Source organism: Gekko japonicus, unplaced genomic scaffold, assembly GCF_001447785.1.
Source record: "Gekko japonicus isolate JY-2015 unplaced genomic scaffold, Gekko_japonicus_V1.1 scaffold6, whole genome shotgun sequence".
In the NCBI taxonomy this organism is placed as follows: Eukaryota; Metazoa; Chordata; class Lepidosauria; order Squamata; family Gekkonidae; genus Gekko; species Gekko japonicus.
Genome location: NW_015166417.1, coordinates 1,966,549 through 1,991,224, shown reverse-complemented (window position 1 = coordinate 1,991,224; position 24,676 = coordinate 1,966,549). Strand labels below are relative to the sequence as shown.

At 43.3% G+C, this 24,676-nt stretch overlaps 1 protein-coding gene across 1 annotated transcript in view; it reads right to left on the bottom strand.

Annotated features, from left to right (window-relative positions):
* Positions 1-14,402, bottom strand: part of TANC1 (tetratricopeptide repeat, ankyrin repeat and coiled-coil containing 1) — a 216,811-nt gene extending 202,409 nt beyond the window's left edge. The window contains exon 1 of the mRNA XM_015411532.1: positions 14,370-14,402. The gene's annotated coding sequence lies outside the window, so the exon portion shown is untranslated. The remainder of the gene's footprint in view (positions 1-14,369) is intronic.
* Positions 14,403-24,676: the final 10,274 nt, after the last annotated feature.

The following is a 24,676-nucleotide window of genomic DNA, read 5'->3' as shown; positions in this document are numbered from 1 at the left end:
CCACACCCTGGATTCCTTATCCCTCCACTCTGTTTTATTCTGTAGTAACAAAACAGTAGCTCCACAGCATCTAATCCTGACATCATGCTCACAGTATGTCACATAAAACGATGAGGCAAGTAAAATATAACAAGCCAACTGCATTACCTGATTCTTCTATACCATTCTTCAACTCAAACTCAGTACAGCAGTCAGGAACCTATTGAACTGTCAGGTTTTTCTTTGCAGTGTCACCAGAAAAGTACCTCTCACATGGTGGCAGAGGTGGAAAGTGCCGTCAGGTCACAGCTGACTTACGGTAATCCTGTAGGGTTTTTCAAGGCAAGAGATGTTCAGAGGCAGTTTGTCATTGTTTGCCTCTACATCATGACCCTGGTATTGCTTGGAGGTCTCCCATCCAAATACTAGCCGGGGCTGACCCTGATTAGCTTCCGAGATCTGATGAGATCGGGCTAGCCTCTCACATAGTGATTCTAATTTTTTCCCCCAACCCAAACTTCATAGCTAGACACCTGGCTGCCTATTAGCCTCTCCTTCCACTCCCAACCAAAAATGCAGTAACTGCCTCGGGGGAACTGAGGGAAGAGAGACCTACATGAGAGATCCATAATCCTGACATTGATTTTCACTTAGAAGCAGCCACAGGGGACCTGGAACTTTTTGAGCAGTGCCAATGAAGGTAGCATTTAACTTCTACCTCCCCCCTTCCCATCTAAGTTTCCCCACAGCTGCTGCCTGCACCCCAGAAGCAACTGAACAAACCCTGATATAGGGAAAGGAGTGGGGTCAAACACTGCACTTACATCGGCTCAGAAAGTCAGCCTCAACTGACCCCTTTAATCATTCCCAATGCATACTTCATGTTGGAAAAAATATGCTGTGGGTATGGAAGAATAAAGAATAACCAGCTGTTTCTGCCTTAGAAGAAAGTAGTAATCATTCTGGCTCCATGAACGAGTCTTGCTTTCCTTTCAAATACTCCCCCCTCCAGTCTCTTGGAACTACTTCTGAACCTTCCAGCAGCTACTCAGTGTGGTTTTAAATAAAAAAGCTGCAATGGTGGAAGTAAAAAATCCTAAAGCTACAGGGGAACTTAAAAGTGTTCCAGAAACAAGCCAGTAGTATAAAAAATGCTGATCACAAGCTGTCAGAAGCAGATATCTTTGTGGCACTCATGCAAAAGCGGGAAGAGACTATGAAGGAAAACCAGATCCAAGTGAAACGAGAAAGCTCAGCCACAGAATACCATGACTGAATTATTACATCAACTAAAAACAAATACAGCAATATCACCAAAGCTGGAGCCTAAGAAGAGCGACAGGTGGATCTTGGCCAAATACAGTAGGAAAGAAAACCTGACAAATGAATCTTAAGGTTACACAAATTATGATGGCTGCCAGCACTCCAAACAAATAAGTTGGTCTTCCAAGGCAAGCGAACAAGCAGGTTGTACGGACTGCATGGACTACAACCTTTACTATGGCTACGAGGAAACAAGCACAGTAAAAATAAGCAGAACCAGGAAAATTAAAAGCACCATGCATGCATTCAGCTTCCAATACAAGTCATGTAGATGAATCTTCCTTGTGAAATATTACTGCTATCCCCAAGGAGACCATGACTTCTCAATACTAATTCTTCAAATACATAAACAGTCTACTTTAGGGAGTATTTGCAAGCCAGTTAAGGGTATTGACTGAGTTAAAGGATGATTTCCAGGCAAGGAAGTTTTTATAAACAGGAAGACAGTTTCTTCCAGGCCATAGCAGCAACCAATGAGAAATACACACGCGGGTAAGCAGAAATGAGAAAAGACAGCAGAGAAATCCGGATGGGTAAAAATCAGTGTTTTTGATGTTTGAAAATTAAAAGATTTAAAAAATAATATTGCAATTAACCCATCTCTTTAAATATCTGAACACGATATATAAAGATCTTTTAAACCCAAATCTATGTCCCTCTATTAAACATGTCCATCCCAATTCAAATGTGGCTGCATATGACCAGTTGTGTCAGATCCAATGTTCCCTCTAAGCTGAGTTAGTGTAAGCTAGCTAACAGTTTTTTAGCCTCCAGCTCAAACATTTTTGTCTTAGCTCAGGAAGGATGGCCCCAGAGCAAACTAATTTATGCAGCAGCCAAATCGCTCGCTCACAACTTCAATACCAGTAGCTCACAAAGTAGAATTTTTGCTCACAAGACTCCACAGCTTAGAGGGAGCATTGGTCAGAGCCACAGGAATCTAACTAAAGGAACTGTAATGGATCAAAAACATTCACTCCCACACTGCACTACATTCAAATAGATGTTCAGTCTGGTACAACTAGTCATGCCTAACGACATTAAAGCCAGCTTTTCTATAAAAAGATATAAACTAGAGACCATTTCATAAGGTAGCTGTGTCGATCTGCAGTAGAAAGATTTGAGTCCAGTAGCACCTTAGGGACAAACAAGATTTTCAAAGTATCAGCTCTTGAGAGTTCGACGAAGGGACCTTTGACTCTTGAAAGCTTATTATCTTGAAAATCTTGCTGGTCTCTAAGGTGCCACTGGACTCAAATCTAACTAAACTAGAGACAAACATTTAACTTCTAACATGTAGCACCATAGGTTATATTTATTAACCTGAGATTATGGCTAATTCATTCATCCACCAAATTGCACGGGTGCTAATTTTCCACATTATGGAGAAGCAGTGACCTGGTCACTATCTCATGGCCTTTATTTCTAGAAAATTCTGGGCATTTAGCCAACACACAAGTTATTTTGATTAGAGTGCTAATGTGTATAAAGAAAGCCAAACAAATTGCTAATTTCACAATTGCTCTGCTATACAATTTCACAATTGCTCTGCTATACATAGGCTTAGGCATATGGGCTGTATTACTAAGAGTTTGGGGTTATACTCCAAGATAGCATTGATACAGTTAATTCTCAACATTGCCAAATCTATGGATACATAAATCCAGATACTGGAGCCATGACTAGACAAGACTGATCTTCATGACTAGACAAGACTGATCTTTCTACAAACCTGCAAAAGACTCCCGTTTGTGGAACACTCTGAAATCTAAAAACAAAACATAGAAGCAGCACTGGTAGTTTTATAAAATGAAGACCCTTGGTGACTGTTGCTAGGCAACCACAACAGTGCTGTCAGAATTCAAGCCTTGGTTTCTGTTATTAAAAGGCAAGGAGGAGGAGGAGTCCTTTACAGGGCTGTTTTGTCCTTTAAGGTCAGGCCTGGCAGCAACCACTGGGAAACTTGCTACTACCTGACTTGCATGACATACACAGGCCTGGCTGCTTGCTGTTGTTCAACAGCAACCACCTTACAAAAGCCAGTGTGATGTAGTGGTTAGAGTTTCCAACTAGGATCTGGAAGACCCAGATTCAAATGCCCTCTTTGCCATGGAAGTTCACTTGGAACCCCTGAGCCAGTCACACACCTCAGAAGGTTGTTGTGAGGATAAAATGGAGGAGAAGAGAATGATGGGGCCCCATTACGGATAAAGGTATAAAACTATAAAGGGGGTAAATAAATAATAAATATAGCTGTTGATGGGTCCAGATAAAAGTTAGACTGGTGGGTGGGTAGGAAGGAGAAAAGGAAACAAGGAAAGGTGAGGATATGGGGGTTGTCAGGAGAAGAGAGAAAGGAAACAGTGTGGGGCAGGGGACACAGAGGAAAATGAGTTGCCCAGCACAAGTCCTTGAGGATTCCCCACAGCACAACTGGGCCCACCAGCCAGCACTGTGCGAGTCCCCTACCCTGGTACAAACTGCCAGGGGAAGGGAAGGAGGAAAAGCAGAAGTCAGGAGGGGGGGAATAGAGTTAGACTGGATGGTGGGTGGGAAGGAAAGAAGGAAAATTGAGAGGCTTTCAGGAAAGGGAGAGAGAAAATAACGAGGGAGAGGAAAACACCCCCTGCAATTCCTCGTGATGCCTCCTGTTATAAGGGCTCTCTTTAGTTGCAAGCAGGTATGTCTTATATTGTTACAACAACAAAAAATAGTATCTATGCTTGGCACTGTCTTCATGTTCCCCTTGTGAGTTTCTCAGAGGCATCTGGCTAGCCCCTTTTTTTTTAATTTTAATTTTTATTAGTTATCAAACAGCACATGGAAGGAGGAGTTAAACAGAGCTAAAAGTACAATAACATTCAAACAAGTAAAGCACAACACATACAGCGAGGAACAAGTGAAAACACATTAAAAGAAATGAGTGATAACTCAGTGAAGTAAGTAACACGCACATACAATGTCCCTTGTACCTTAAAATTTCAGCCATGAGCAAAAAAGTTTGCGTGGTCTAGTTCCAGGTGCACAGCCGTGTAAACACGTTAAACCCAAAGGCCCCAAAGACTACCCTCTAACCTCACTTCCCCCAGATACTGCTCCTTAGCAGGCAGAGTGAATAATTTAACAGAAACTGAATACTCTGGCTAATCATATGAACAACCACCTGTGGTAAACCTGGTTCGTCGGAAGTATCTCATGCTTGGTCAGGTAATTCATCACTGGCGACCAATATCTCCTGAATTTCATGTACAATGCGTCGGTCGATGCTTGGGCCCCTTGGCACAGATTATTAATTTTTGCCATGACAAATTGTTCCCAGATCTTATCGTGCCACATAGATATCGTAGGAGGTTCTGAGGATTTCCACTTTGTGGCAATCGTTAATTTGGCAGTAGTTAACAGGAGTGACGTGAGATGTCTCTTATCTTCCTTAGTGGAGTCATCCCATTTGTTCAGCAAAATCGTTTCTGGCTTAAAGGAGATACTCTGGCCAGTCATTTCCTTGATTCGAGGGGTTATTTCCCTCCAAAATTGATTGATTACTGGGCATCCCCACCAACAATGGACATAAGAGCCCGTTTGCCCGCAGCCCTTCCAGCATGTGTTGTTATTGGACTCATTAATTTTGCTGAGTTGTATCGGCTAGCCCCTTTTGAAACAGAATAGTAGAAGACAGCCATTCAGTGTGAATAAGAAAAGCTGTTCTTATGTCCATGTAAGCTACTAATCGCTCTAACATTATTTGTAAAACTGGGCTCTACAGTTCACTTAAGTTAAAAAAAGCCTATTTATAAAAGTGAGCACTGATCATACCTTAACTAAAAAATGCTTATTTGAGCAAAACAATAGACCTCATTCCTGCATGTACAGATAATGAACATGCCCTCTATTGCTTTCCTTATCCCCAGATATTAACACTGTCCCTACCAGCTTGTTCGTGCACTATACCTAGTTTACATTACATATATTATCATATACCAAAATTATGGGTCTGTTCTCTAGACAACTTTGTACCATTTACACAATTAAGTGGTTCTAATTTCTTCCACATGCTTATGTACTGCAGTTACCTGGAGGAGCTTTATTGTGGACCACCTGCCTATACCCAGAAAGCCATAATTTCTGCAATCATAGCAACTTGAAAAGGGAGGAATACAGATTCTTATTCTAGAGAAGCGGCAAGCATCACTTTTGAGGACTAGGTGCAGCAGTAGATTGAGTAAGGATCAGGAGTAGGTTAGGATTTCACTCAGTTCACTTCCCATGGACAAATTTCTGCTGTCTGCCTCTATCCAAATTACCCAGGCACACATCTGATTATTGCCAAGAGCTTCAAACCATCTTCTTGGTTGACTACTCTTTGGTTTTACTTGTGAGTACAATTATATAGTGACATTCTTCCCCCCCCCCCAACCCACAAGAAGGGATACAGCATTTTAGGGTCTTACAATTTATTTTTTTTAAAAAGAAAGACTGCAAAGGATCCATACTATTTATTTACTTAAAACATGTATTAGTTTCCTTTCTGCCTTGCGGAATTCCAGGCAACTGGCAATAGAAATAAAACAATTACAAAAAACACAATAAAAATATAAAACCATAATAATAAAATCCTATATAAATCACAATTTTAAAATTCCCATTAGGACTACCAGTAAATAAAAACTAAACCAGCTAAATTCAGACATAAATAGAACTATCATCTTTACTTATCTCAGTGATTCTTAAGAAAGCAAGTGATCAGCAGTATATGGGACAGAATCTGACCATGTTAAGTACACACTTATCTTTCTTTAACCTCTCCAAGTCCGTTTTAGGAGAAAAACAGTATAGTAATATTTTAAATAAATAATATAAATAAATATTTCCTATTGCGATCAATGAGCCTTTAAGTGCTTAATTTTGGATATTAAATATAAAATATTTTACTACTCAGGAGGTCAAATATGGATTTAGCCTTGTGGTGTTGTAATTTTGCCAGAGAAACAGGCAAGATACAAAGTTATCAAAACACAAATCATTTATAACACTTTATGAATTTTACATAATGTCAGTCCTGGAGAACAGGTTTAGCCTAGACAGAACGGGAACAGAAATTGAGTTTACAATAAACAACATAAATTATTTATCCATTCAATTCAAAAACTTGGAATTACAAAGCAAGATTTTCAGAATGTGTCTCTTTATGAAGCCATGACAAAATAATCAAAGCATAGGATGTTCAGCTGAGATGTGAAAATAAAATTCAAAGATAAACAGATCAAAGAAAAAGACAGTATTTTGCTGAAGTGGCACAGAAGATCAGCTTCCTTGTCACAAACATTTTGTATCATCAGTCACTTAGCCTCCAGTCCGCAATCCCTCCTGCAATTGGTAACTTCAGCGTTGGGCCTTTTCAGGAATACTGTATGATAAATGCTACCCAAAATACTACTTCTGAAGGACAGGAGAAACCTAGATATTATTTCCCAGAGGACGCTTAAGGCTACACCAAAACAGAAGAGACAAGAAAGTCACACTTTGTGGACAACTTTTCTTCTGCCCATGGAAATGCTCTGTTGAATCCAAGCCAAAGGTCCAGAAATGTAGGGCAGATGAGTAAAGTACTTGGCATATGCTATTCTGCATCTGAAGGTACTAACACTGCAACCCCCTAAACAGAGTATACCCTTCTAAGTCAACATCAGGAAAAGGTCTCTATGCCCTGTTGCTAGCCCTCCATAGTAACTGGTTGGCCACTGTGTGAGGAAGGACCCTGGACTAGATGGACCACTGGTCTGATCCAGTAGAGCTCTTCTTACGTCCACTGAAGTCAAGGAACTAAGGGTATAATTCTGTTTAGGATTACACTGTAAACCCGTCAATCAAAATTTTAATCAAGTAATCACCTACCTTTATTTAAACAGCACGGCACATTACCAAGCCTTCAGTACAGGTGTTTGAGATAATGAAATGCAAGAACTAACAAGCAGAAGCAACCCCCATGTTGCAAGAGGAAAAGGCCTGTAACTTTTTATTTTTCATTCTCTATGTCCACAACACACCAACATTAAAATAACTCAAAACAAATGTGACCTTAAATCTCAGCCTTATTAAACATTTGTCTTCCATCAATTTCTTTAGTATTTATTTAAAACATTTATTAGCTTGCCTTTTTTCCTTACAGAATTAACCAAATAATGTTGTAGCCAATTAATCTACCAACTAAACCAATTCAATCTTCCAACCCTACAAACTGTGTACATCTTCTTGGAATGGCAGACAGGCAGATCATTAACATTTAAAATGCCATTATAGCTAAACAGCATTTTTAAAAAAATTATATAACAGGACACATGTTCAGCCATGATCTACTTGTTCAACTCCAAGGCTAAGACTGAAAACATATGAACTCACTTTTAAAGTATCTGAAATGTATATTCATTTCAGCCATCAGCAGCAGCAACACAGAAGGCAATGATCAGCCACTACATAATATTTAAGAATAGTTAATATCAAATGGAAAAACATCATAATGCAGACTGCATAGCAGTAAGAAGTCAGCATACGCTACCACCAACCAGGAAAACAACTTTTCCAGAATTTGCCAATTCATCAACTCCCATGAGGACTAGAAACTTAGGGCTTATTTTTTATATTACAGATTTGATATGGAATTCTCCTAGACATACTTCTAACTTTGCACCACTGACCATAGGAACCATCCATATCATGTGCTATGATCAATTTAAGCGGTCATATGACTGCCAGATTTCTGCTTGTCACAGCAAGACTGCCATATCCCCCACCCCCCAAAGGCAAGCACAGCTCCTTTCAGGGCACACCTTAGCCAGAATGTGTGATGGCCATATCTCAGCATGCTGCTCAATAGCCTGGCAGGCCTCTATATGTCCATAGGAAGGCTGTGAAAAACATGTCTTCTCCATTTGACATCACAGGAGCAGGGAACAGATCCAGAGATGTTCCTGTGTGCACACATTCATGATGTTCTCACACATTCATTCCCCAGGGTGGAGGAGAGTAAGAATACTACACCTGCAACAAATGTTGCTAGACTGGCATTCCTTCTGCTATGCTGGACAACTGGTCCTTCAAACAACTGGTTCCCTTTCTGTCTTGCCCAGACCTAGCCACAGTCATCCATGCAATGGTCACCTCCAGGCTAGACTACTGTAACTCATTCTACACAGTGCTACCCTTGATACTGACCCAGAAGCTACAACTGGTCCAGACTGCAGCAGCGCATGTTCTTACAGGAACCTCATCAACAACCCACATTCAACCTATGCGCCTCCAACTGAACTGGCTCCAAGCTGAATATTGGATTAGATTCACGGTCTTGGTATTAACCTTTAAGGCCCTAAATGGTCCGGGGCCAACATATTTACGGGACCGCCTCTCCTGGTATATCCCCCAAAGAGCATTATGCTCAGGAGAAAAGAACTTACTGGTGATCCCTGGCCTGAAGAGTATCCAGCTGTCCTCAACCGGAGCCAGGGCCTTTTCAGCCCTGTCGCCAACCTGGCAAAACTCTCTGCCACATGATATCCATGCCCTGTGGGATTTATGGCAATTCCACAGGGCATGTAAGACAGAGATGTTCTGCCAGGCCTACAGTTGAGAACAGCAACGGTCTCCATCCATGTATCTTGGCTTTGCTTCCTTCTCCCCCCTCGGGGTAAGGACATAAGTGGTGTACCATGTATGTGCCATCTGTAAACTATTATTGATTTTAAGGTGTTTTCATTGTTTTAATTTGACTGTGAATGTATTACATTGGAAGTGTTGCTCCCCACTCTGAATCCTGTTGCTCAGGGGAGGGAGAGCTACAAACTGAATAAATAAATAAATGGTTACCTTGGCCATCTCTTAAGTAGATTCTGCAGGAGATGCCTTGTTACATAGCAAACAGAGACATGCAGTACCCTCCCCAATACTCATCTCAACATACATGCTCTACATAAACACACAATTTTTTAAAAAAATTTTTTTATTATAAACAAAACATAAATACAACAAGCCACAGTAAAGGTACAACTATACAACCAAAACATAACAATATAAAACTGGGAAACATTGAAATATGTAGCAGTAACATTTAAAAATACAGCATGCAACTTGACCATAACAAATCAGTTTCAGTGTATTAGGTTTAAAAGTATATAGGCCATACACCATAAAAGTTAACAAAATCAAAAGCATAACAAATCAATCACAACCGTAAAAGGTCAATGGGATAGGCATGGTTTGGAACTTCTATCGATACCATGTAAGATAACATTGGTAGCCAAACTGGCAGAAAAATTAGAATTAAAATCAGAAGAAACGTTCTAGTGATTATAAGAGATTTTTTCCATAACATAAAATCTCCAGATGGTGGTGAAACAAACTTGAGTTGAAAGGAATATTGTTAATGGGGGGGGAGTATTGTTTTAATTTTATATACCATGTTGGTTTTGTACATTACTGATTCGTGATTTACCAGCTGCATTGTACTTTTGTTACTGTTGCTTTTATTTTTTGTGCTGTTACTGCTGCTCGTTTTATATTGTAGGTTTCATTGATTTTTAGAATCAGGTGGGTAGCCGTGTTGGTCTGAAGCAGCAGAACAAAGTTTGAGTCCAGTCGCACCTTTCAAGACCAACAAAGTTTTATTCAAAGTATGAGTTTTCCTGTGCACGCATGAAGAAGTGTGTGTGCATATGAAAGCTTGATTTATTTTTAGCGAGTTTGTATCATTTAGCAAGTGTCTATTGTCTTCAGAGCCTCCTGAATGGCTAGAAATAATTTAAGTTTTAAAAACCTAATGACTTGTACTTTTGCTGTTCACACAGAAGGCTTGGTCACTCTGCACCTCCCCGTACAATTCCCTGCAGAAGGTCTAGGGAAGTTGACCATGTTTTTAAGCTCTACACCAGTTCATCTCTAGGCTGTACACATACAATAAGCAGAGTATGAAGCAGCATTTTAAAACTTCAAGCCTAGACTGTGTCAGCTAGTAAATGGTTCACTGCCATAAAATAATCTAGAAGGAGACATTTGCACAATATTAAACCCCATCTTAAAAACCATACAGTTCAGTAAAGATTCCTTGGATGGCTTTAAAGTGATGCCCTGCAATTCAGAGTTGCCATGGCATCAGCTATACAAGGCTCCAGCTAAGGACACAAAATGTCTCTTTCCTACAGGCAGTTATGGGAAGTTAGCAAGTTTGGATAAGAACCAAGTATGCTTTGGCTCTGCAGTGGACCTAATTTATCATCATTTGGACATTCCAGTGGTTAGCTAAACCAAGAAAGCAGAACAACTGGCAGTTTATAACATCAAGCAAAGTAAAGCTCCAAATGTATTGCCAAAGCTATAGGCTTGCATGACATACTGACAACAATTTTCACATTTTTTACCATTTGTTTTCTCTTATTATAACAACTGTATATAAGTATCACGACACCCATTTTTTCCCACTACTGATAGTCGAATCATAACAATTAGGGAAGTCTCAGAATAGTTCTGTATTTGGCAGCAAAAACCGCAATCAACACTTCAGAGGAAATTCTGAAGGATATAAGATACCGTATTTATTTCCTTTTCTACCACAAGCTGGCTATTATGCCATGGTTTTATTTTTATTTTTAAAAAAAGACACACAAAGAGTTTTTGCCTGACAAACAAACTTCACAAACAATTGACATTCACCGTCTAGTCCACTCACAAGACTTTTGTGACTGGATGGGTAAGTCACATTTAAAAATACTGTAATGAGCGCCTTCCTAGCACTTGCAAATTCTTTGCCTCCTAGCAATCAAAAGAGCCCTGCAGTTAGAAAGAAATGTCAACTGCCCCATTAGCAAAGCAGTAACACGCTACCTTTTGCCAAGCAGAAAAGTCTCCTTTCCAAGTATATTCCTGAAGTGCCATTTTAGCCTCTGCCACATGGCAGAAAAGAAATGGGAAAAACAGCAGCAATCAGAACTCCCTTCTTCCCATCTCTAATAACCTCACAACTATAAGTGCGCCACCAACACTAGATGCAATTATTTCCTGCTCATTTGTCAGTTATCCACCCAAAGGACGTCAACGAGGAGAGCAGTTACTCCACCTAACAAAAAACAGTAAGAGAGCACCATCTGTATACCATGGGAACATATTCTTTTACATGTGTTAATGTTAGGACTGGTATGGCACCAGCAGCAACTGGTTATATATTAAGAACTAGGCCTGTTTACACATGCAGGACAAAGAGGTAGGAGAATACTGGGGTGCTAGTGCGGAATGCACCATTTCTGGCTACAAATATGGGATTCACAGTTCTGAATGTTCCTTCATGTAAAAAAGTAATAAAAATCTATACAAATGGAGAATATTCTACCCCCTTTCTTTGTTTGCTGATAGTCTTCTTGGGCCCCGGGCATACGGGCCGGCTGAAACGCGGCTACTCCGAGCCGCTCCAAACTTGCTACGCCGCGGCGGGATCCCACGGATCCCCTAGCCGCGGCGCAGCACTCCCTGGCACGCTCAGATGCCGGGGAGGAAAAGTCCGAGGGGAGGGGGGAGGCTGCCGAACTGCGCATGCTCGGGCATGCGCAGTACGGCTGGGGGCCGGGATGCGGCGGCGCAAGGACGCGCCGCCGATCCCACAGCCCTGCCTGCGCCGCAGCAGTGGTTGCACCCACCTAGAGAGGTGGTTGTTTTTTGCGGCGCGGTATGGGCCGTTGGAACGGATCGGGGACGGAGACGGCACGCTCGCCAGATGTTGAGGTGAGATCGCGCCTGTTTGCTCCGCCCCGGTTCCGTCCCGCTCCCGGCCCAAATGGGCTCGTATGGACGGGGCCTTGCAAGGGGAAAATTCCAAAGTATAATCTTCCACTTGTACTCAACAAATTGACCCGATGCATTCTACCACTTCATTCTCCCACATCTCAACCCCGTCAAAAAAAATATATATAATTGGATTGATAGGAAGTGGCACACTGAACTATGCCATCTTCAAGACAGAGAAAATACTCACCTTACAAATTGCTGATTACTTCTGATACACTATTGTTATGCTTATGCCCAGGCTATGTTGGTACTTTTAAAAAACTGTTAGGATATAAACCTTCTGTGGTAAGGCTGTCTGTCCCTCTTCTTCTAGCAGATACAAAGGATATGCTGTTATCATTTTTTTTAAAAAGGATCAAAGTAGCTTGCAAAAAAGTGTAAACCTATCACATAGATTTTCACCAATCACTATTGAGTAGCATGAGAGAAATAAGCACAGGTCAGACCAGGCCCAGAAGAATCATAGGGACTGATTTGGAAGCACCTAACTCAAAATAACTGCATGTCCAAACTGCATGCCACAAGCAGAAAACAAGAATAAGCAAAGGGAGAGAATGGAGAGATACTGGAACTCCACTTTTCAAAAGAGCACACCCCAATAAGTCAAGCAAATGAGCTGTTCCATGTGTAGGACAAGGGAAAAAGGAATGTGCAACACAGAAGAAAGAAATAACTCTGGATCACTTCCTAGCTCAGAGCTCTAATTTTAAAGCAGTAATTACCTGAGAAAGTGACTAATCTTGAATATTCCTTCACATACTGTCCCATAACATTTCCCCACCCTTTTCTGGGCAGTTCCTCTATCACACTCAACCTTTCTAACTGTTAAGAGCCAAGCCATCCAAGGCAGGAACATGCCATCTAACTCTGTAGCCTTTTTAACCTCCCACATCAGATTCCTCACAAAAACAAAACAAACCTGGTGTCCTCGAGTGGGGGGGGGGCACCAAAAGAAATCCATTGTGTTTTGATCAGGTTCCTTTAATGCCAACAAACATTCGCATTTAGCTGGAGAAAGACTCTAATGCACCTGTCACCCCTCACCAAATCCCTAACTGCCAAAATAATTTGTCTTGTTCTAGAACATTGCCATTGGGAAATAGCATTTACATGTGACATTTCCTTCTCTGGTCCTCTAGGTGTAATCTCTTGATGGCATCAACAAGCTTTGGTTCCTCCAAGTATGTTGACTACTTCCTCTCAAAAGGTGGGAAAACACAGGCCAAGCCACCACCACCAATGTTTATTTCCAAAGAGAAAACTGCAGGGCATAAACCTGGCAGGAAATTACACTTTCTTCCTCTTACCTAATCCCAGATGCTTTTGCTGTTACTCCATGTGGAGGTAAATACATTCCACATGCTCAGAGGCCCTCTGCAAACGGTTTCCAAATTTCAGTGTTCCGTTAGAATGAAAATTTACTCGTTAGAATTAAACCACGCTTCTGTTCTCCCTGGGAGCCCGCAGACAACACTAGACTCCCACTGATGCCATTTATATGCAAAAAAACAAGTGCCAAATACTTATGTGTCAAGTATTAAAAGTATGGGTCACATAATCATACACGATTTTCTCTCTATACACAAATGTCTATTCGGAAACATCTGAGACGACCCTCAGAAGGTTTCCATCTCTGAGTGCCAAAGGCACACTGAACACCACATATCCATTAATTCCCCTCAGATCCTCGCAGGCATCTTTTAGGACTCTGACCAGCCTCAGAAGCTCCAGTCTGACCCCAGCCTTCCTCCACCTCCACCCCCACCCCAAGCAGCGGACCCATTTTCTAAGGTCACTCAATGCAATGCAACACCCCCTGGCTGCAACGTATATATTCCAGACAGTCTCACTCCTCCTGGCTCCCGGGGAGGGGGCAGACATGACTGCAAACACTCCTTACCCCACACCTCTCGCAGGCCCCGGGAAGCTCCCCCCGCCCCCCTCCCGAGGGCATTCGGCCCCAGAGCGACCTTCCCCCCTAGCAAACGCCCCCGGGCACTCCTCTTTGCGCCCAGCGGGGGTCCCACCCACCCAGCCACGGGCGCGCTGCTGAGGAGAAACTGTGCAGCGCGCCGAGGGAGGCAGACATGCCCATGCACATTCCCCAGGCAGAAACTTCGGCTCACACTTTGTTTCCACCCAGGGAAGAAAGCGGGGCGAAGTCCCCTTGTGAGCGCCCACGCGCAAGACAGCCGGGCGGGGTGCCAGCGCGACCACCTCCTCCTCCCCGGAGAGCGGGCACTTACCCGCCGTCGCTGGGAGTCCGGCGCCTTCAGGGCGCCTTCAGGGTCTCTCGGTGTGTGTCCCGAGCGGGACTCTCCTCGCAGCGCCAGCCAGGCAAAGCAGGCAGGATGAGCTCATTGGAAGCAGGCGGCAGCAGTCCCCGCCTTCCGCATTTCTCCCTCAGGCCGCCTTCCCAGAGCAGCCGAGCTCACGCGGGTGTGTCTGGTCTGAAGGGCTGGTCTGGGTTGGGCTGGGCTGGGCTTAGAGCCCGCCTAGGCTCGACCCGAGACCCTATTGGGCGCGCCTGACCCACTGTGGCAAGCCCTTCCTTTTTCTTTTTCTCTCTCTCTGTTTGCAACCTCCCCCCCCCCCTTCCCGTGACTGACCCAAGTTCCTGTTGCTTGGAAAGGAGGCAAAAACCATCTGGGACCAATTAGCTGAAAGGGGCTCAGCAGGATTGCCGGGCGAGCCAGGCAGAGGGACTCGGCCTTTGGCTTTCCCTCCTCCCTTTGCAGGATCAAGCTAGAAGTCAAAGGGGAGAAAAAGGGGGCATGACATTCAAATGGACAAGGGAGCTGCCTGGAGTCAACGAGCGGAAGCGGGGGGTGGGGGTGGGGGTGGCGAGGAGAGATACAGCTTTACACAGACTGACCGACCTGTGACACTCAGTGTTTTACACGTATTGCTTGTGTTCCTGCTTCGAAGCGGTTCGTGTGGAGTTTATAGCAACGGAGCATGTATTTGTGAAACGAGTACCTGCGCTGCTTGTGTTGCAACCCGTTAATGTGGCTTGCATTATTCTACAGGCATAGTTCACCGCTTCAGTCAATCACAAGTTTAGTTTTGTTTTTTTTACCTGAGGGGTTTAGAGTATCATGGGAGTGTGAAATTGTTGGGATTTAAAAATCAAGGAGATTCTCAGAGGTATTCTTGATATATAATCCAAAAATAAAAATCTTTGTTGAAGGAAGAATCTTCAAGCCTTGTCATAAAATTCAGTGCTGATGGGTAATAGTCTGTCTTGAAGTGATTGGGGGGTGGGGTTCTTTCTCCAAATAAAAATATTTTGATTCACTTTTTAATGTTCAGATAAAACTCTTATTGAAAAATTATTCACACAACTTGAACTTTCCAAATATTCAAAGCCCACTTCATTTTATATATTTTTTTCTTATCATTTTACAGATTTTTTAAGAAGGTAAATTTGCAGGATTTATTTGGATGCATTGTTATTTATCTTTACAGTAATGGGAACAACATTACTGTTTCAATATTACTTGGAGAACTCAAAATGTTTGTCAGAATGATATCATTATGATAATCTCAGGGAGTTGATACTAACCTATGACTCACAGCTTCCAACACTGCTACTTCAGAAAAAAAAACACTATATACAGAACTCCAACATTTTGGAAGATTTGTAAAAATTAAATTGAGCTCACTTGCTCTTTTTGCTTTAATAATTTGTTTTTTTTAACATAATACAATTCTGGATATTTTAGGAATATTGAACTGAGATGTTTAGCTTTTGACTGAGAATTGCACAGTTCCATTGTCACTATTTGCTTCAGAATAATAAATATAAGATTAAGTTACAGGTTTTAATCTCACAGTACAGCCTTAGCATTCTTTCATTATTGCCCTTTGTTAAAGGTTACCAGGTAGGGCTTGGGGAGTTCTCTCAGAATTACAATTACACATATAACTAAATGTTATATGTGACCCATGTCAGGTCAGAATACATGTAATATCTGGAAAGTAGCACTGCAGAGCCTGCTTCTACTCACAAGTGCAGCACAAAGGAAGAAGGGTCAGCCTTCCCTCCTGAACCATTTTCCCAAGCCAAAATGACTGGGGGAGGCCCCAAATGCACATTTCCCCTTATTTAAAGTGAATTCAGGATCCCCCCCCCACGCCGAGAACTGGCAGTCTTCACATTCTGAGATATGCTAAAGCTAGAAATTATAATATACTGTAACAATAGGGAAATCTATGTGTGAATTGGTTTTTAGAGGCCACCCTCTGGCCCCCCATGACAGACCCTCTCCCAAAGAGGAATTTCTGGGGCACACAGATCCTTCTTTCCCTGACTCCGCTACTCCGGCCTGGAGCCAGAGCTGCCATATTTTCCTTGGCCCTATTCCTTCCTCTCTTAAGAAGGCACCACTGAAGCTGGTGCCTGCTTCCTAGATTTTGCCTGGCTCCCACCCTCCTGTTCCCAATACTCTGCTGCCAAACAGCTGGTTGACAAACAGAGGTTCCTTAAAGAGTCAAGCATCTCCAGTCAGTAGTTGGCAGGGACCATTCCTCATCGTGGCTACCTGAACAAGTCCCTGAGGTGCATGGCTTAAATGAGGGCTGCTCCATCCCCTACAAGTGGTATCCCATGTTTTTATAATGCAGTGTCTTCAGTATCCCTGAGGGGAGGGGCCATGGCTCAGTGGTAGACCATCGGTTTTGCATGCAGAAGGTCCTGGGTTCAATCCCCGACATCTCCACTTGAAAGGACCATGCAGTTGGTGAGAGTCTGGAGAGCCACTGCCAGTCTGAGTGGACAATACTAAACTTGATGGACAGATGGTCTGATTTAGTACAAGGCAGTTTCACGAGTGTTCCCACCTTAAATTATCCTTAACCATTGAGGCCTAAAGGTGTCACCAGCAAGTAATGTAATTAAAACATTGGTACAGTTTCATTATGCAGATAATTATTTCAACATGTGATTACTTACAAATTTAAGTCATTACTTTTAATTAAGCTTTGCATAGCCAAACAATCCTGTTAGTTGCCCGTGGATTCATATACGCTCACAAAACCAAATGCCAATGTTGCATTGTATGTGTGTAAAAGAAAAAGAAAGAAGAACTCCATTCCTGGTTATAAATCTATCACATGAGTATTACAAAATTTACATACCAACAATGATAACTACTCATTCACTTATGGGAAAGTGTCAACATGAACGTGATTCTTCAACATCACATCACATAGAACAGATTATATTTTACTCTGTCTGGGCTATTAGGGAAGGAAACACCACTGGCCATGATTTACTTATTTTTAGCATGTTTTGTGGTTGTGGCCTTATATTATCAGATGATGGTTCTTAATGAAATCAGGTAAACCAGCTTGAGCCCACATGGGAAAGGTGGGGTATAAATATTTCAGAAAGAAACACATTGGTGGTAGTAGCCTGGAAAGCAGGTGAAAAGAACCCACTACTTGGAAGTGTCTAGCTTTAGCCAGGATGTATCTATATATCTAATAGTGAAGGTGCCCCCTGGCGTGCGGATATCTAAATCGGGGGCACCTGGGGGGCAGGGAGATTTTTGTGCACACTTGGGACGGTCCCCAGGTGTGCACAAAAATCTGAAACTCTTTAAAAAATGTCGGGGGATACTTAAATCCCCCCGAAACTGACAGAGCGTCCCCTGCGCATGCACAGGGAATGCTCTGCAAACACCCTCGGCGGCGGCGCCGTGGGGGGGGGAGAGAGCTCGCTTTGGAGCTGGGGTGGGGAGGAGAGCAGCGAGGGCCAAGCGGCAAACCGCTCGGCCCTCGCTTCGGTGCCGGGATGGGGGGGAGAGAGAGGAGCGAGGAGCCGGGGGGGAGAGGCAATGGGGGGAGATCAAGGGGGTGGAGGAGACGGGGGAACCGGCGGGATGGGGGGGTACTTACCTCCTTCTCCTGCTTCCTCCTCTGCCTCCCCCCCCCGCGAGTATCGCGGGTCCACCCCTTGTCTATTATATTTATATCCTGCCCTTCTTCCAGATATCTCAACTGTTATTCCTAGGTTTCCATCCTCCCCTTGTTTATCTTCACAGTAACCCTGTTGGGTAGCTTAGGTGAGAGCTGTACCATATGCCTAATAAAGGTTCTGTACTACTGCTTAGGTGAGAGAAAATGATTCATCAAGCAAGGATTTTGAACTCAGGGCTATGCAGGCCAAAGTCTAGCACTCAGTCCATTGCATGACAATTTCTGTCTATACCTAAGAATGTAAGTGACACAGTCTGTATACCAGTGACACAATCTGTAGTCTACCTATCAACAAAGCCACCTTAAATCCATTATGTCAGTCTTTGGGCAGTCTATGTGAAGACTAATGTGTAATATGATCGTGCGATGCTTTCACTCTGAATGAGCTGCAGGGTAGAAGGAAAGTATTGCTACAAGCAGTTTGGGATTACAGTTCCAGAATAACAAAATGAGTGTCTGTTTACAGGATCATCTACCTTGTCTAAGGACCCTCTGAGTTGCTTACATAATAAGAGGTTGAATCAGAATGGAAAGAGACATGGCAATCCCTGATAAGATTAAAAGCTCCTGACTGGTCTTCCTTTCATGCTGTGCTAATAGATCATGTATAAACAGTAGAAGAGCAGTTATCTGTCATGGAGAAAGTTTACATGTCCCTAGACCAATGAGCGGCCCAAAGGGGTGTGTCTGAAATGCTTTGGAATCTCTTGTTCATGCAGGCAGCAGACAGGTACATCAGGATAACAACCCTACATTGAAACAAAAACAGAATCTTGGGGCATCTCAAAGAGTATCAGTTTTATTGAAGTGTAAGCTTTTCAGGGGCTAGAGTTTACTTTGTCAAATGCATGAAGCGAAGTCTGAGTCTGCAGAATTATATATAGGGTGGGAGCGGAGTTGTGAACAACGGTTAAATGGCTATGAAATACAGGAGATATCAGTCATGTTTTTAATGCAAAACACAAAAGCAAACACAATAAGCATAGCTGCTTAGTTATGGTAAGCTGCTTAACACTTGTGAAGGCTAAGAATCAATACTATCAAGCCTGTCAATAAATTCTTGTTTTGCACTGGAATCTCCCTTTGGTGAGTGTCAGCTGACTATCCTAGCAGATGGAAATCTTTTGCCACAGGATTCTGACTTTGGCCTTTTTAATGTCTAATTTGACCGGAGGCTCACTATTCTTCAACAGAGGAACAATGGGAAGCTGCAGAATTAGAACGTAACAATACATTTGTTTGATTTATTTATTTTGCTTCATTTATACCCTGCCTTTCTCTCCAATAGGGACCCAAAGTGTCTTATATCTTCCCCCTCTCCTCCATTTTAACAAGGAGCTTAACAGATCTTAGCCTCTACAGTTAAATGTCTTCCCATAACGAACCAGTTGTTTGTTACCACCAGTTATAGCCATCAGTGAATGGTCAGTGCACTGTATACTTTTGCATTTTGCATAGGAACGTCACGAGCTATATACCTCTATATGCCAGGCCTTTGAGTAGGAGCCGCCGCCACCACTATTTCACCTGTACCCCCTATGCCCTGGCGTTGAAATTTGCTGTAATTTGTTATATATTTTATTGTAATTTATTGTTTTTAAATTATATGTTATTGTTTTAACCTGGCACATTGTGCCCCTGTTAGCCGCCCTGAGCCTTCGGGGTAGGGCGGGATATAAATGTAAATATAAATAAATAAAAATAAATAAATAAATATATCTCTTGCATGTATCCAGGCCTGCAGCCAGGGTTTTTTAATTTGGGGGGCCTTTAAATAAGTCAGGGGGCACCCCCACACACACACCCGCACCTCCCCCCAAGGGAGCGTCTGGGCTGCATGGAAAGTCAGGGGGCCTTGGTGGTAAGTCAGGAGGCCAGGCCCCGAGATGCCCCACTGCAGCTACGAGCCTGCATGTATCTCTACTCTGATGAATATATGATTCTGTTAACAGAGTTGTCAGTTAACACTTGTAGTATGCAATCCTAAACTAGCAATGTCTTAATTTAACTTAGATCCAGGTGCGTAGCCGTGTTGGTCTGAAGCAGTAGAACAAATTTGAGTCCAGTGGCTCCGCGCTCACTCCTCCCTTTTGCCCCGATGGTACGTGTCAATTTCACACAAGCTGCTGCACGGCCGCATTTTGCCCCGCAGCTTCACACGATTCCCCCTGCATCTACTCGATCCTCAAAAAAACAGGACTGAGTAGACGCGGGGGAAATCGCGCAAAGCTGCGGGGCAAAATGCCGCCGCGCAGCAGCTTGTGTGAAATTGACATGTACCATCGGGGCAAAAAAGAGGAGTGAGCGTGGAGCAGCGCTTGTGGGAAAGCACCCCAACTCTTATTCAAGGTATGAGCTTTTGTGTGCACACACACTTCCTCAGACACAATGAAATGGAATTTACCAGTCCATACGTATAAGCCAGAACTTGAACAGCAAATTAGCATACAAAGATGTTTTAACAGATGCAAACAGGAAATAAGTTCTTCCCGTGACAATTACTTACTGATCTTTTACTCTTTTTGAAGAACTATTGCAAGACGAACAGGTCAGTAACATTAATTTAGGCACAGTAAAAGGATTTCTTTAATTTAGAGCCAAAGCCTGTTGGGTGCTGGACAGCCTTATCTTATCTCTGTTCTTTACAAGGAGTTTCTCTTCCTCATGCAGTCTCAAGGACAAAATAAGCTCTAGCAGTTTTGCATGTGACTGATATTTTAGGATGTTAACTGTTAATACAATATCTTATTTATATAATATTAACTATACTTATGTAAACCCAGTGTTGTTATTATGTATTACGGATTCCCCTGACGAAGCCTGTTGGCGAAATGCATAGGGAATTTTTGGAAATTTAATTGAGTAATAAAGTATATTTTTTCCCTGATTTTACACCATCAGCCTTGGCCCTGTTTTTATCTCCTGGCCCCAGGTAACTCAGCAATAAGGCTGCCAGTTCTGGGTTGGAAATTCCGGGAGATTTTGGGCGTGGAGCCTGAGGAGAGCGGGATTTGGGGAGGGACCTCAGCAGGGTATATGGCCATAGCATCCACGTTCCAAAACACCCATTTTCTCCAGGGGAACTGATCTTGATCATCTAGAGATCAAGTGTAATAGCAGGAGATTTTATACGTTCAGCTTATATTTATACGTTCAGCTTATATACCGCCCTGACCCCGAAGGGTCTCTGGGCGGTTTACATACAAAGTCTAAATCTACTTTCTCTATCTAGGGCCACATGGTACAGGGGCAGGGGCTGCCTACCAGCACCCAGGTGGTGGGGCTTGCTGTTCTCTGGCTCGGCTCCTACTTCTTCCGGTGGTCTTCGGGGTCGGTGCTTTCGTCCTGGTGTCCATGGATAGGTCTTCCATTTCTTTGGTGGCTTTCTTCGGCGGGCCCATCTGGTGCGCGGTTCGTGTCAGCGCGGCTCCGGCTAATGTCCATTTCGGCTCCACCACGCCTGCGCCTCCACGTCACCGCGCCTTCTGCCTCCGCCTCTGCCGTCATCCGTTCCACCGCTCGATGTTGCACTTTGCTGGCCACCAGGGCTCGCCCTGCCGATCTCGCCGCTGCTGCCTCATCGCTCTGCTGCCGCCGATGCTCCCACCACACCTCGCAACAGAGGAGGGTGCCCCCTGCCACCTAGGGCAGGTACCCATTTATCTACTCACTGTTGTTACTGCTTTCGAACCGCTGGGTGGGCGGGAGCTGGGACCAGGGCCGGGAGCTCACCCCGGCCACGGTGGGTCTCGAACAGCCATAGTGGCTGTTCATTGTTATTACAGCAGGCGTTTTACCGCCTGCGCCACCGCTCCCTGCAAGTGCCATCTGGAGGTTGGCAACCCTACCCAGCAAACTTTCATGACAGAGTGGGGGTTTGAATCCTGGTCTCCCAGATCCTAATCTGACATGCTAACCATGACACCCCCGCTGGCTCTCTTTTATACATGTGTTCAACTGAGTTTGGATTAATATAGCTAGAACAACTTTCTTAAAAGAATAAACTCATTTATCTCTTAGCTGTGTGATCAAGCTGGTGCCTGGACTGTCCTGCATTTGGGATTTTACTGTATTGCTTCTGAAACCTGAGAGTTTTCACAATGAGGATTTCGAATCCAGCAGACTGATCAGGAAAATAGCTTCCTTTCAATATTGAAAGAACAGTCAATGGTGTCTAAAATAAATGAGGACAGGAGTACTGTACAGATCTGGGGTACCATCAGCGTAGGAAACATCAGTCAGATTTAGGTTCACGAGCCCCACAGGAAAGCCTGGGATCTGGATATTTTTAGCTATAATTTGATTCTGAAATAATTCTGCCTGTCTCCACAGTACTGTAATACTTTTGATGGCAACATTAAAAAAGAAGACTTAGCTGTCTTCGGTAGCTTCCTCCTGGGAGGATCTGAATCCGCAGCTGTTCTTCCACTTAGGATCCCCCCACCCTCTGCTTCTTCCACTGATTTATTCAGATAATTTGTCTGAGCCAAAAGGCTTTCCAAGATTTCTTTAATGGGAGTTGTGTCTGCTTTCAGATTCTCAAATTTCCCTTGCAAAGATTCAGAAGTTTTTGGAGAGATCTGTTCAAGTTATCACCAGCCAGAGCTTGAGCTAGGAATGACAGCAGCAAAAGGCAGCTTGAGAGTTCAGAAAGTATTTCCCCCTCCTCCATCTTTGTTTCTAGACATTTATTTTTACTGGTTTCTACTATGGTTTCTGGTTACACAATTTACATTGCAGCTCTGAGCAGAGAAACATGCGTCTAATACCCTTGTCTTCAATGGACCTAGAAAGATGTACTCTTTTTAGGATTGTATTGTTAGCAGCTCCTCTATTTTTTAGTTATTTTAATTTGTTTGGACTATTTTAATGGAATTCCTGTGCAACACTACCTTATTGTGTGCAGTGTAAGAGACTGTGATGGCCTGAACTCATTGCAGTTGATGGCAAATTGTTACCAACTTTGGTACAGTATAAGCAGCTGCCTTCTAGTCTTTTATGGTATAATCAGAGAGAATCGCATACGGTTTAGAACAATAGTTTCTTTCATTATATACAGCTGCTTCTTGGGGGCATGCTCACACAGAAACTTCCCACCTTCCTGGTTTGGTTCCTTAACACACAACTGGAAATGTGGAAAGAGAACCAATAGTACTAAGGAATGAAAGATACGTTTTTGGAAGAAATGGTGTTGTAGATCTTTCTACCATGGGATCTCATCCATCTGCACTGATTCTGCAGTTTCATCTCTCTTGCAGAATACTTATGGGGATTAGGGTTTGGACATGAGCTCACCCAAGATCTAGAGAAAGCCTCATGCCTAAATGACCATTCAGTCAGTCCTGTATATGTAACCCAGTTGATTAAAAACATAGTCTTGAAAAATACTTTTATAACACTAGTAGTTTCAGAAGGGTAGCTGTTAGGGTTGCCAGTTCCCAGTGAGTGGGTCCCCCACTTTTGGGGGCTGTGATCTGCTGCCGGCCAGCTGGCTGGTGGGGGAAGCCCCACCCCCAAACAGGGACGTCACTGGGTGATGTCCCAGATGCAATGACATCACCTGGAAGTTACATCATTGTGTCAGGGACATCAGGGGGTAACACTCTAGTTTTTTGGGCAAACTCTATGGTTCTGTGGGAGCTGCGGTGGCTCAAGTGGTTAAGACGCTGAACTGCAGGCTGTGGAAGGTCGGTAGTTCAGCAGTTCAAGACCCGAGTTGCCGCATGACGGAGTGAGCTCCCATCTCTAGTTCCAGCTCCTGCCAACCTAGCAGTTCGAAAGCAAGAAATTGCAAGTAGATAAATAGGTACCACTTCGGTGGGAAGGTAACAGAGTTCCGTGCGCCTTGGTGTTTAGTCATGCCGGCCACATGACCGCGGAAACGTCTTCGGGCAGCGCTGGCTTTTCGGCTTTGAAACGGAGATGAGCACCGCAACCCTAGAGTCGGACTCGACTGGCTTTCGAGCAAGGGAACCTTTACCTTTTTACCTATGGTTCTGAAGGCAAAAAACCATAGAGTCTTGCCCAAAAACTAGAGTATCACCCCCGACCTCCCCAGCACGATGACATCACTTCCACTACTGGGTGACATCATCACAGTGTGTGCGCAAGCCTGGATCCCCCCGCTGGCACCCAGGTAGGACCTGGCAACCCTAGTAACTGTGTTATCTCTTGTAGAGAAGTAAAACAAATCTGTTGCAGCAAACTAAATTAGAAATCAAGTGGCACCTTTAAGACTAACCACATTTACTTCACTGTGAACTGTTGTGAGTCAGACATCACTTTTTCAGATATAGAACATGAAATTAAAATTTCGCAACAACATTTATAATCTCAATCACAAGCAGAAAGGGAAGTGTTTTCCAGCTTTCTCTTCAATTGGTGCCTTCATCTGGGTATTTTTGACACCAGGCTACTTCAGGTGATTTTTACCTTTTCCTCCTTGTTGATTGTTTGGTCTTTCATACTGATGGCATCATGAGAATTTTAAAATCTTGTTGACAAGTTGTTGACTTATTTTAATTAAAAATTGTGGATTATATTTTATTAGCAATTCCAGAAGGGTAACTGT